General features: G+C 41.2%; 1 pseudogene; it reads left to right on the top strand.

The window, feature by feature from the left end:
* Positions 1-935: 935 nt before the first annotated feature.
* On the top strand, positions 936-2,829 carry LOC118651554 (annotated as a pseudogene).
* Positions 2,830-14,929: the final 12,100 nt, after the last annotated feature.

Genomic DNA, 14,929 nt, shown 5'->3' on the forward strand with positions numbered 1-14,929 from the left:
CCTCTCAACTCCACAGCCTGCATGCTTCCCATCCTTTAATATAATTGTGCCTGGTGATCTTTCTCCATAAACTATGCTCCTTGAAGGCAGGGACACTATTATCATTTCTGTACCCCACCCATAGCACCATGTCCAGCTCATAGGAAGTGTTCAATTATGCTTGTGGGATGAATGTCACATAGTTATTTGCTGCCTGAAGGAAAGGTGCATTTGCCAGGCATATTTGCCCCTTATAGCAAGTTGTTTATGTTGTTCCTGCGTGGATGTCAAAGGGAGTGCTCCATTATACATTCAGGAAACCTTACCTGCTAGATGAGATACTGAGGTCTGTCTTTTTTTCCTAGTTTACCTTAAGGTTTGCTCATGACTTAAAACAAATGAACAAAGAAGCAAAACACACACATACACACACATGAACATGCACACATGAGGATGCCCTTTTACTGTTTTTCATTATTATATAAGCAAAATATACTCATTATAAGACATTAGAACACATAAATAACAAAAAATGAGGACATGATCATAAGCATAATTTTATCACTCAAAGATAAAATATTAATATTTTTTCTGACCATACATGCAGACTTTTTTTTATACATGTATATGCTTTAAAAATGGGTCACAACTTCTGGTCAAGGTGGCAGCATAGGTAAACATGGTACTCACCTCCTCTCACAACCACATCAAAATTACAACTAAACTACAGAACAACCATCATTCAGAATTGCCTGAAATCTGACTGAATGGAAGTCCTCCAACTCAGGAACTAAAGAAGAAGCCACATCGAGACTGGTAGGAGGAGTGGAGATACAAAATGGGCTGGTCCCACACCCACATGTGACAGATAAAAATTGGGAGGGATATCTAGGCTGTGGAGGTCCCCCCTGAGGAGCGAGGGGTCTCAGCCCCACACCAGGTCCCCAGCCCAGGATTCCACGGCCAAGAAGAGAAGTCTCCATAACTTCTGGCTGTAAAAAAAACAGTGGGAGTGGGGCTGAATGAGAAGAAGGCTGCTGGAGTCCCAGGCAGTTTCTATTAAAGGATCCACCCACTCCTGAGCTGCAGCACTGAGGCAGCGGCTCAAAAGGCACCAGAGACGTATGGGGTGAGAGCTAAGGGTCAGCTTTCTCCCAGACAGAAGTGCTGGCAGAGGCCATTGTTCCTCTGATAAGCCCTGATCCCAACAAAGCAGGCATGTAGGTCCCATACTTGAGACTCCAATAACCTGGCTCACACTGTTTGCCCCACCCTGATAATTCCCTGAGACCCTGCCCCATTCAACTTTCAGGCCCACCCAAGCTGTGTCCAGTGGCTTTTCCATAGAGGAATGTCCAGTCTTGGCTCATGCTTCAGATTTTCCTAAAATCTCTCAAACAAGCAGCATCTGGCCTCAGTGAGCCATGTACCTCTTGCTACGTAACCATAGGTCTGGCATTAGTAGCAGCTGGCCTTGGCTTACAGTTTGGCCTTGCCTGGGCACTTCCAAGCTCAGCACAAGTAGCAGTCATATTCAACAAAGAGGAAGTATAAAAGCGGTACTAGAAAACATTTTTAAAAAGTGAGAAATGAAGAATATATGAACTGAAATGAAGAATACATTACAGGAAATTAACAGTGGAGTAGATGAAGCAGAGGATCAAAATCAGAGACTGAGAAGATAAGGAAGCAGAAAACACCTAATTAGCAGGAGGCGGCAGGATGGTGAAGCTGATGGGGAAGCTGATCAAGCAGGCAACACAGTACACCAACCCGGTGGGACCGCGAGCTTGACCTCCAGGGATATAAAGTTCTTGTCTGGGTGCAAACTTGGACCAGTTTAATGCTACTGATTTTTCTGACAATGAAGTCAGGAAACTGGATGGGTTTCCTTTGTTGAGAGGACTGACAACATTATTGGTGGACAAAATTAGAATATGCCATACAGTTGAGGGATGTGATCTGGCCCCTTTGGCATCTTTCAAATCACTGACTTAGCTAAGTATTCTAAAAAATCCTGTAACAAATAAGAAACAGTGTAGACTGTACGTAATTTATAAAGTTTCACAAGTCAGAATACTGGATTTCCATAAAGTGAAACTAAAAGAGTGTCAGGAAGCAAAGAAAATGTTTAAGGGCAAACAGGGTGCACAATTTGCAAAGGATATTGCCAGAAGAAGCAAAACTTTCAACCCAGGTACTGGTTTGCCAATTGACAGAAATAAAGGTGGCCCATCTCCAGGGGAGGTAGATGCAATCAAGAACACTATAGCAAATGCATCAACTCTGGCTGAAGTGAAGCCTCTAAAGGGCTTGCTGCAGCGAACACAAAGCAGATCCCACCAATGATGGTAACGAGGAAATGGAAAAAGATACAGTCACAAATCAGTCCTGAGCAGCATGGCCTGAGTATCCACAGGATGTAGAACATGTTTGCTTGGGACAAGTTCTACTCTCTGAACATAGAATAATAGCCTTATTTATGTCAGCAAAGAGGAATTCATAAGTGTTGTTGAAATGCTCCAAACAGCTGCTAGTCATTTTTTAATATAAATTTGGAAATCTAAGTGCCTTTTTCTACAAAGAGTAAAAATAAAGGATACTCACTTGGGGGGGGGGGGGGGCGAAAAAGAAAGAAAGAAAACACCCAATCAGAACAGCAAAAAGAAAAAAGAATAAAATAATATGAAGATAGTGTAAGAAGCCTCTGGGACAACTTCAAGCGTACAACATTCTCATCATGGGGGAGCTAGAAGGAGAAGAGAGCAAGAAATTGAGACCATATTTGAAAAAATAATGACAAAAAACTTCCCTTACCTGGTGAAGAAAATAAACATACAAGTCCAGAAAGCACAGAGTCCCAAACAAGATGAACCCAAAGAGGCCCACACCAAGACACATCATAATAAAAATGCAAAAGGTTAAGACAAAGAGAAAATCTTAGAAGTAGCAAGAGAAAAGCAGTTAGTTACCTACAAGAAAGTTCTTATAAGATTGTCAGCTGATTTTCTTAACAGAAACTTTGCAGGCCAGAAAGGACTAGTAAGGAATATTCAAAGTGATGAAAAGCAAGGACCTACAACCAAGATTGCTTTATCCAGCAAAGCTATCATTTAGAATCAAAGGACAGATAAAGAGCTTCACAGACAAAAAAAAGCTAAAAGAGTTCATCACCACCAAACCAGTATTATATGAAATGTTAAAGGCTCTTCTTGGAGGAGGAGAAGGAGGAGGAGGAGGAGGAGGAGGAGGTCAAATATATGAACAACAAAATGGCAATAAGTACATATCTATCAATAATTGAATCTTAAAAAAACAAAATGAATAAGCAGAACAGAAACAGACTCATAAATACAGAGAACATTTTGCCTGTTGCCAGATGAGAGATGGGTTGGGGAAATGGTGAAAAAGGGGAAGGGATTAAGAAGTATAAATTGGTTGCTACAGAATAGTCATGGGGATATAAAGTACAGCATAGGGAATATAGTCAATAATCCTATATAATAAAAGGTTAATACGCAAATTGACCAAACGGTGGAACGACTGGTCACTATGATGCACACTGACCACCAGGGGGCAGATGCTCAACACAGGAGCTGCCCCCTGGTGGTCAGTGTGCTTCCACAGGGGGAGCGCCGCTCAGTCAGAAGCTGGGCTCATGGCTGGCGAGCACAGTGGCGGGGAGAGGGCCTAAGCTGGCAGTCGGACATCCCCCGAGGGCTCCCAGACTGCGAGAGGGTACAGGCTGGGCTGAGGGACCCCCCCCCACTGAGTGCATGAATTTCATGCGCCAGGCCTCTAGTATTTTAATAACTGTGTAAGGTGTCAGATGGGTGGGAGATTTATTAGGATGATCACTTAAGTAAGTTATGCAATGTCTAATCACTGGGAGGTATGCCTGAAACTAATATAACAATGTATGTCAACCATAATTGAAAAAATGAAAATAATTAAAAATAAAAATGGGTCACAGTGTTTATCTGATACTTTTTTCTCTTTATACATATTTAACTACTAAATATCTTTCATGTTATATTTAGATCACAGTTCTTATTGTATTAATATGCCACATTTTACTTATTCATGGCTGCCTGCATTCTTTCCAATTTTTAGCAATTATCCACAACACTGCAAGACAGCTAAACACTTAAGTTGTTATTTTATTATTGCCTTAGAATAAATTTTCATGAATAAAAATGCTAATCCAATGGATATGCATAATTTATGTGGATTTTTAATATTTTTTATAAACTACCAAATTACCCTTATTCCCCACTGTCAGTGAATGAGTACCCAGGTCTTTGCTCTTGCTAACCCTAGACACGTGCATTAAAACAAAATCAAGCAAGTCCTGTGGCTCAGTTGGTTGGAGAGATGTCCCATACACAAAAAGGTAGTAGATTCAATTCTTGGTCAGAGCACATACCCAGATTGCGATTCGATCCCTAGTTGGGGCACATACGGGAGGTGGCTGATCAATGTTTCTCTCTCTCTTTCTCCCTTTCTCTCTCTCCCTTTCTCTCTCTCTCTCTTTCATCAATAAAAGGTGTATCCTTTTTATTCATGTGGGAGTTAGATCAGTACCCAGTATCTCTTGGACTCCAGGCCCATTTTTCAATGATAGATGTTAAATGAAATTTGCATGTAAGTATGTGTGTGTCCTTGAGCAAGACATATATGAGTAGGAAAGACTTTTATTGGGCTACTTTGATGATTAAAATTAATGTTTGACTTACTAAAGTTGTAATTAAAGACATATTTTCTTTAATAAATTATTTATAGATTTTATTTTATCCATCAAATGTACCAAATTTTATCAGTTTTAAGGGGAAGTTTGATTAATATTTGTTTCTGCTAATTAAACTCCCTTGAAAATTTTTAACTGCATTAAAAATTGAACGTTTAACTTCTTTTTAAAGTGTACCGTGTGATTAATTGCCGGGAATCAATTCCAGCATGTCATAATTTCAAGAGTTTCATCAAAAGGTTGATGAAACTTGGGGACTCAACAGGGTTGAGTCACACGTGTAGTCACCTGTTGGGAATGGTTAAAGGCATTTCCCCAAACCTGAATAGGAAACCGATTGTGGCTGCCAGACAGTTAAAGGGCATCTAAATCTACATGTTATTACCTCCTGTTGGCCAAACACCTGAACAGCTGTAGGCTATTCCCCAAACTGACAATGCTTCTGTACCCTTTGAAACCTTACCCTTTGAAGTGTATTATCTCCACCTTGCCTTAGGACAAATTGTGTGAATAAAAGCAAGGGTCCTAGACAAGGAGGGAGTCTTCAGGTCCTTTAGCTGAAGGTCCTCTGACCCCCAATGCCTTTCAAAATTATATCTCCTCTCCGGACTCTTTATTAGTCCCCAGATTCCTATGTCATCTACGCACAGCCCCTTTTCCAGATTCCTGAACCCTTCTTGATGCTGGGACAAGAACCCCAGGAATTAATAAACAAACTTTAAGACTTATAAATAACCTAACCACATATAAATATGGCAAAGTCAAGTTACCCTAAATTTTCTAATACAGTTTGTGAATCTAACAGTTTTCTTTTATCTTAAAATCACAAATCTAATACTTATTATACATTTTAAAATCAGAATTATAAGGCATAACTGTTAGCCTGTTGTGCTAAGTTGTTCTTTAATATGCCAAATTCTTATATGTTCTAAGTACTTAAAATATTATATAGCTATAGAGTATTCCCAAATTTAATTCAAAATAGCAATAATTCGGGGTTTGGTTTACTTGGCCATCTCTATAGTTAACTGTAAATCTCTCCAGACATTTACCCACAAAGGAGGAAATTATTTCCTCCCAAGTAATTTAACATTGACCTTTTGGGTAGGTGAGATTGCATATAGATCTGAGACTTTGGATGGGATAAGAATATTTATAGCTGTAGACATTGTCAAATGACAAAAATAAATCAATTTAATAATGAGTTGTTTTTTCAAGAGAGAGGGAGAAACATTGATCAGCTGCCTCCTGCATACCCCCTACCTGGGATTGAGCCCCCAAACCCAGGTGACCAGGAATTGAACCAGCAACCTTTCACTGCATGAGACAATGCCCCACCAACTAAGCCACACTAGCCAGGGCCAATTTAGTGATGAGTTTGATGTCCTTTACTCATGGAAAACAACCCATGGATTGGGGGAGTACAGTGTTTCACAGGCAGTGGAGCACTTTTCCTGAAGGATTTTGGTCAAGAGTGAGTTTTGGAGAGCATTAGAAGTTCTAATGTCAAAACAGGGCATAGTTGGCTGGGGTTGCATATATGACCTTATTTAGAAAGATAAAGGAACAAGATTAAGGAAATAAATGAAAAGTCCAGAGTTGGCCTAGTGTTTGGGGATTGGCTGACTGGATACACTGCGTTTCTGGTCAAGCAGAGCATATACAGGAATCCCAAAATTCAGTTTCCTGGCATGGCACCCTGGACAGCAGCGGGCTCCATCTTGAGACTAGAAGTTTATTTCAGCAACATCTAGAATGAATTTTCTCATAATGATGGAGAACAAGTAATGCTAGAAGCCTCTTTTAATGTCCCTACTTCTTTCTTACACAGTCCCCTGACCCTGCATTTGATTGTGTGACCTCTAATTTTCATGTTTGGTTTAAGTCTGCAAACCCCCATCCACATTGCCTCACCCACTGATTAGATCCAAAAGATCATTTCCAGTTACATTCTAGGCTGTATTATTTTCATATTCTCCCTATTTATTGCTGCCAGTCTTCTTCTTTTTTGCTGCCAGTCTTATAGGTCTTTAAATGACATCTGTTTGGGTACTATCAAATCTATGTCTGTCTGATTTAAGGGTCACAGTTCTAAGGTAGTTATTGTGACAACAGGTTACACTTCTTTTCCTTTGCCAAATTAAATAAAACAAGATAATTACAAAGTTTTTAAATTATCCCAGAGATTCCTTTTGCCTTTTTCCTGTGTTGGATCCACTGTTCCCTGGATCCTTATGTCTTCTTCTTTCTTGGTTAATTCACTCATTTTGGAGAAGTTTCCTGACAAAGGGTGCATGGGAGATCATATTTTTGAGAATTTCCACATCTGAAAATGTCTTTATTTTATGTTCATATTTAACTGGTAGTGACTGGATGAAGAACTCCAGGATGGAAAGCTCTTTTCATTCTGAAATTGTAAGGCATGTCTCCTTTCTCTTCTAGCTTCCATCATTGCTGCTGAGAAATCTGACACCATTTGCAAGAATCTTGACCAGTTGCAAGAATCCTGTTTTCCTCTCTGGAAGTCTATAGAATCTTCTCTTTGTCCCCGCTGCTCTCTACTTTCACTCTGATCTGCCCCAGTACCACAGAGAGGGTCTGCTTTCACCCATTGTGCTGGGCGCTCCAGGGACCCATCAATCTGGAAATTCATGTCCTTTGTTTCTAAAAAAAATATATTGAATTAACAAAAAAAGTCATACCCCCCCACCACCACCACCACTATTTTTGTGCCCTCTTTCTAGAATTATTATTTGGAAGTTACTTATTATATTATTCTTTTCTCCATTCCATGTATTTGCTTTTTTTTAAAGAGAGATTTCTTCTCACTTAATATTCTAGTCCTCGCATTGAGTTTTCACTGATGCTTTTCGGATTTCCAAGAGCTCCTTTTTGTTCTTTGGATGTTCTTTTTTTTTTTTTAATTAAATCTTTATTGTTCAGATTATTACAGTTGTTCCTCTTTTTTCCCCCCATTGCTCCCCTCCACCCAGTTCCCACCCCACCCTCTGCCCTTACCCCCCCAACTGTCCTCATCCATAGGTGTACAATTTTTGTCCAGTCTCTTCCCGCACCTCCCACACCCTTTTCCCCACCCCCGAGAATAGTCAGTCCACTCCCTTTCTATGCCCCTGATTCTATTATATTCACCAGTTTATTCTGTTCATTAGATTATTTATTCACTTGATTTTTAGATTCACTTGTTGATAGATGTGCATTTGTTGTTCATAATTTGTATCTTTACCTTTTTCTTCTTCTTCCTCTTCCTTTCAGCATTTCATATAATACTGGTTTGGTGGTGATGAACTCCTTTAGCTTTTTCTTATCCGTGAAGCTCTATATCTGACCTTCAATTCTGAATGATAGCTTTGCTGGGTAAAGTAATCTTGGTTATAGGTTCTTACTATTCATCACTTTGAATATTTCTTGCCACTCCCTTCTGGCCTGCATAGTTTCTGTTGAAAAATCAGCTGACAGCAGTATGGGTACTCCCTTGTACGTAACTAACTGCTTTTCTCTTTGTCTTTTGCTCTTGACATTTTAATTATGATGTGTCTTGGTGTGGTCCTCTTTGGATTCCTTTTGTTTGGGGTTCTCTGTGCATCCTGGACTTGTAAGTCTATTTCTTTCACCAGGTAGGGGAAGTTTTCTGTCATTATTTCTTCAAATAGGTTTTCAATATCTTGCTCTCTCTCTCTTCTTCTGGCACCCCCATAATTCAGATGTTGGTATACTTGAAGTTGTCCCAGAGGCTCCTTACACTATCTTCATATTTTTGGATTCTTTTTGTTTTTCCAGTTGGGTGTTTTTTGCTTCTTTGTATTTCAAATCTTTGACTTGATTCTTGCGATCCTCTAGTATGCTGTTGGATCTCTGCATAATATCCTTTATTTCAGTCAGTGTATGCTTAATTTCTAGTTGGTCCTTTTTCATATCCTGGAGGGTCTCACTAGATTTTTTGAGGGCCTCACTAAATTTATCGGCGGTTTCTAGAAAATTCTTGAAAAACCTTATAACCATGGTTTTGAACTCTATATCCAGTAGTTTGCTTTCCTCCATTTCTGTCACTTGTGACCTGTTTCTTTGTCTCCGCATTTTGGCTGCTTCCCTGTGTTGGTAGAGTGGCTTTCTGTGCTAGGTGTCCTACAGGGTCCAGTGGCTCAGCCTCCCCAATTACCGGAGGTGGACACTCTTGGTGCACCCCTTTGTGGGCTTTGTGCACCGTCTTGTTGTAGTTAAGCCTTGATTGTTGTAGGTATCACTGGGAGGAATTGACCTCCAGGCCAATTGGCTGTGAGAATCAGCTGTGTCTGCAGTGGGAGAACTCCTGTGCTGGAGACACCCTTCTGGGACAAGACTTGCTTCAGTAGGGCTTTGGTGCTCACTGAGTCTGCCCCCTGAGTGTGTCCCTTATGGATCTGAGGAGTTGTAATCTGGATGGTCCCACTCTGACCACTGGGTACACTGGCTCTTGGATCTCTAAGGAGGGGCTGATTTAGCCTCTGCCTGAGGCTACCCAGCAGGAGCTACGGAGAGATCTGCAGATTCCTCATCTTTGTTTGGGGTTTGGGGGTGCCCAGATGAGGCCCAGCTGTGAAGCAATGCAAGCTGCTGTGGGGCCTTGGGCCTTCTTTTGGATGTTCTGGGTCTCTCTGACCCAGCTGCAGTTAGTTAGAAAATTTTAGATTGCAAAGGCCAGGCCTTTCATATGCAAAAGCCTCTGGGCACAGCTTGGGTGGGGTAGGGTCTCAGAGAATCAACAGGGTGGAGCAAACAGCTATGGCTGATCCTTAGCCCCTGCCTTAGAGGCCCCAGGTGTCAGTGTCCGGGTAATCGCTGCAAGCACCTCTGAGAGAAAGCCGCCCTTAAGTTCTGCCCAATGCCAGACAGTCCAATTTCTCCCAGTATGAGTCTGGGTCCCCAGAGACTCTCCTGGAACTGGCGTTCAGAGCAGTCGGGAGCTTGTGACTCCCTCCCGATTGAAAAAGACAACCGTGTCCTCAGTTTCCAGCCCTTTCCACGCGCACCTCTATACCTCTGCACTTTACTTCAGCACCTCCTCTGAGTCTCTGTGTGCTTTTCTCTTTCCTTCTAGTTGTAGAATTTCCACTCAGCCAGCCTTCCTGTGGTTCTGGATGATGTCCGTTTTGTCTTTTAGTTGTATTTTTGAAGTGGCTGTGCGAGGCAGCAATTTTAGGTGTTTACCTGTGCCGCCATCTTGGTTTCTCCACCTTTTAGTTATATTTTTGAAGTGGTTGTGCGAGGCAGCAATTTCTGGTCTTTACCTATGCCACCATCTTGGTTTTTCTCCTGGATGTTCTTTTTTTAATAGCATACTCTTCTTGTTTCATGTGTGCAATATTTTCTCTTATTTTTCTGAGGATATTGAGAGTACTTGTGTATGCTGTGTTTTCTACTTCCTGCAGGTAGCTTTATTTTGTCAGCCATTTTGGCCTCTGAATTCCACACTTGCGGTTTTCTTCTAATGTCTGTTGATCCTTAGCTTTTGTTCACACTTAACATTGAGGAACTAAAGAACTACAAATTGCTGGTGCTCGTCAATTATGATCCTCATTATTTGGCTCTGACTGGACTGTTTCAGTGGATCCCTGGTATCAGTGTCCTAGGCTTTTTTTTTCTCTTGGATTTGTTAGCTTCCCAAGAGAAGCTTTCCAGTCTCCCACCTGGAGGGTATCTGGCTGCCATCATCCTGGTTGCCAAATATAGTAAGAAGGCAGAAACCAGGGTTTCAGCTCTCATTATTTTAATTCCATTCCATTTTCAGTACAATATCCATGCTCTCAATTCTGTCAAGTGCCTTCCCCCATCTCCATCTAAATATTCACTGTTTTACTCCCTCATCCCAGGTGCGAGGAGCAGTTGCTGTATATGTTTAGGAGGGATGATCTGTTCCTTAAGAGGCTTTCAAATAATTCTCCTTTTCTCAGTCTTTACCCCAATTTCCAGAGATATCTTTGGGAGTTTCCCCAAGTAAATGAGTTGCTTCTTAGGTTCCCCATTGCTGGCTTGTTATTCAATATTTGCAATTCTGCTAAATCATTTACCACTTGTCCATTTGCTTTCTAGCTCCTAAAATTTCATTACTGTGGGTCTTCTCTTTTTCCTTGAGATTTATTATCTTATTTTTAAAGCATTTACTATCATTTTAGTGGATTTTCAGTACAGAGCAGACACAAATTATATGCTAAAGCTGCCATTACTTATTACTTTTCTTATTAGCCAATCTTGAAAGTCACAACCTGTGCACAGTCAGGTTCTAGAAATCTGCCTTTGAAAGGGTTCATGACACCTACCCCGAGCATGCTGAAAAGCATGGAGATGCTACTTACACATCCTAGAACCTTGCTATTCAAATTATGTTCTATAGACTAGTATCACTGGCATTACCTAGGAATTTATTCTAAAATGCAGAATCTCAAACTCTGCACCACGCTTACTGAATCAGAATCCACATTTTAACAGGATACTCAGCTAATTCATAGACAAATGCAAAATTGAGAAGTACTGGTTCATAACAACAGCTCTAAGGTTCTATTCAATATTATCAAATTACATTTGTAAATCAATTGGGCAGGATCTTTCATTCTAAATTCACAAAATTGTCTATAGGGATATGACCTAAGGGAAAGAATGGTTAGTCACAGAAGTTGAGTGATGATCCAGAACAGGTCCTGGGACTTCAAATTCTGTACATAATTGTGCCAATTATCAGAATAAAGACTGTCTAAGTGATTCAATAGAATGCCAGATACAGGTGCAGTTTTATTTTAGTGGGAAGAGTATAAGTGATGTATGTATTACCCTTCTTAATGGATCCAAATTTTTAAAAGCAAGAATTTGTTCTTGTATAAGAACCTGGTAAATAAGTGATATTGACAAAGATTAGAACAGTCAATTCATCCTTGCCTTTGTCAATACTTTGACTTCAAAGAATTAGAAAGAAGCACCTGCTGCCTTGAAAATAAGGACATCTATTCTCTCAAATCCAGGTTCCTTTTAGATCCAAGATATTAAAGCTCAGAAGAAAAGCTCACAGATTGAAATTTGTTCATTCAGTAACAGGGGATATGCTCTGGGAAATCTTCTAAACCTGAAAGGAAGCAGCTATTAAATATATGACATTTAGGATTAAGGGATTATAGCTACCAATTCAATGAATTGACCTTACCTGAACAAGCCTAGTACTAGTGGGCCAAAGGCTATTAAGAGTAGCCAACTGGCTTGGCTCAGTGGTTGAGCATCAATTTGTGGACCAGGAGGTCTCAGTTCGATTCCAGGTCAGGCCAGATGCCCAGCTTGTGGGCTTAGTCAACCAGTATGGGACATGCAGGAGGCAGCCGATCAATGATTCTCTCTCATGATTGATGTTTCTATCTCTCTCTCCTTCTCCTTTCCTCTCTGGAATCAATAAAAAAATAAAATAAAAATAAATAGTAGCCAATTGGCCCTGCCAGTATGGCTCTGTGGATTTAACATTGTCCTGTGCACCAAGAGATCATCAGTTCAATTCCCAGTCAGGGCACATGCCTGGGTTTCAGGCTCGATCCCAGTTCTCTCTTCTCTCTCTCTCTCTCTCTCTCTCTCTCTCTCTCTCTCTCTCTCTCTCTCTCTCCCCCACCCCCTTCCTCTTTCTAAAATCATAAAAACAGCCCTAGCCAGTTTGGCTCAGTGGATAGAGTGTCGGCCTATAAACCAAAGGGTCCCAGGCTTGAACCCAGTCAAGGGCATGTACCTGGCTTGCAGGCTCCTCCTCAAACCGTGCCCTGGTCAGGCGTGTGCAGAAGGCAACCAATCAATGTGTTTCTTTCCCATCAATGTTTCTCTGTCTTTCTCTTAGACCCTGTCTAAGAAAGCAATTCCTTTTTCAGGGCCTGAGCTGGGGAGGAGCCTGCAGCCAAGGTACGTGCCCTTGACTGGAATCGAACCCAGGACCCATTGGTCCAAAGGATGACGCTCTATCCACTGAGCCAAACCATCTAGGACAGACAGGGTCTCTATTGGAATAAACAGAAGTCTGGTAAACATAGTGTAACGGGCCATATAGCTTTATATTGCTATAGTAATCAATAATGCTAACTCAGATAGCAGAAGAAATTGGCAGCCCTGTCATTATAGAAATAATGGGAACTAACAAGTGCTAACAGCATGTATCCGGAACGTTATGGGGAACTAGCAGGTTTTAGTTCCTATCCCAGCTAAGAACAGACTAACCACAAGAAGTCAGCTGACATAGATCAACCTCTGCTTGCTGACTCTGACTACCATGTAACTTATAGAAAAATGGCATATTCTAGGAACTAACTTTAAAAGAAGCAGACTCTAACCTTCAGACATTCCAGCTTCAGGAAATTTGCTAACCTTCAACTGTAAAACCAGGACGATATAAAACCAGGATAATGTGCACCAGACCATTGCTTGACCTGTTTCAACGTCCTTATCAGAATGGATTGTGCTAGTCTGCATGTAGAGAACTTTTCAATCCCCTCCCCTTGATCGCGCTGTTCTGTTTTCCCTCTTCCTTCTTATAAAACCCTGCCTGCACAGAGATGTTAACAACAATCTCCCATCTTTCTCAGGTTGCCAGCTCTTGAATAAACCATTTTTTTTATACCAGCACCTGCCTCTCAAGTATTGGTTTTCAAAGCAGTAGGCAGCCAAACCTGGGTTCGGTATCAATAGCATTATAAGTGGAATAACATTCTGAGGTAGTATAACTGAAATGCAGGTTTGGCTGTTTGCTGCAACAAAAGCTAAACTTGTGAGACAGTTGCTGGTGCAAAAGGAAAGAGGTTTTATTCATGTGCTGTGACCTGGGAGAATGGTGGACTCCTGTCTCAAAGACCATCTCCCTCCTGCTCAAGCCTATGGTTCTTATAGGGATAGGGAGGGGAGGACCTTCTTTTTCTAACCAATTATGTTGCTAGCTTTTGGCAGGCTTGGGCTCTGTCCATTCATCTTTCTAGCTTTTAGCATACTCAGTGTATGAACCTCCCCTCTGCCCCATCTTGGCCAATGGAGGAGACTCCCTAGCTGTGCTCCTTGACTATCTATGGCAACAGTAGCACCTGAAGATTAATGAAGCTATTTTTCAGAAATACAAATTTGTGAAAAATGGAATTCTTTTCTCTCTTGGAAAATGAAAAATATTTGGGTCCTCACTCTAATGAGACATAGCATAGGATGAAAGGGTGCTTGTTTTTTAAACCAGCTATACACCTTCAAATAAAGATACTTTACTCATTACCCAGGGGAGGATACAATGGGTATCAGGACTTTGTGTCTTCTCATTATGGGGAGAGAATGAGAATGTCTTTATTTGTACAAAGGAAAGTATCTTGTCATCAAAGGCATAAAGTTGTTTTGTTATTTTATGGACGTTCAGCATATGTAGAAGAATTGAATGGATGCTGAGTAGCCAAACGGATGAAATGTGTTGGTTATGAAGCTATTTCCTTAAGTTTATACCCTTCTTTGCTCTCTTTTATACTGCTGTGCCTAGGACTCTGCAAATCATATTAATCTTCTGCCAGCTCTTTCCATTAGGATCTTCTAACAGAGACTCAACAGGGAGACTGGAGGCTGGAAGGATGAGGGATTCACGTATTCCTGTTTGCTCGTTGTTCCTGTCGGTGTCCCCATAGCAATCACTCTTTATTCTGTCATCAACACTTGGCTTCAGTAGCAACACTTGACTGCAGGTCACAGTTCTTTTCTACTTTCTCCACACTGGTCTCGTTATGTTCCTTCAGAGATACCACCACCAGCCAGCTGGCACCTTCTCTCCACAAAGCTGACTCGCGGCTCTGTAGAGACATCCTCCAAGCTCCTATGGTTCCAGCACCATTCAGCCAGTGCCTCGTCCTCAGGGATCTGATTTCCACCTCCTTGGGGAGGCGGGGGTCTGTCCTTAGGGCACCACGATTCAAATAATCCCAACAGATTTTCTTTCCCAGCCTTAGGAGTGGCATTTGCTTCTTGTAGTTCTACCTCCACAAAACTTCAGTGTTCCCTTCTGATTTTTCAGTTCTCTCAATCACTGGTTCACAATTCTTTTTTTTTTTAATGTATTTTATTGATTTTTTACAGAGAGGAAGGGAGAGAGATAGAGAGTTAGAAACATCGATCAGAGAGAAACATTGATCAGCTGCCTCCTGCACACCTCCTACTGGGGATGTGCCCGCA

Source organism: Myotis myotis, unplaced genomic scaffold, assembly GCF_014108235.1.
Source record: "Myotis myotis isolate mMyoMyo1 unplaced genomic scaffold, mMyoMyo1.p scaffold_m19_p_3, whole genome shotgun sequence".
In the NCBI taxonomy this organism is placed as follows: domain Eukaryota; kingdom Metazoa; phylum Chordata; class Mammalia; order Chiroptera; family Vespertilionidae; genus Myotis; species Myotis myotis.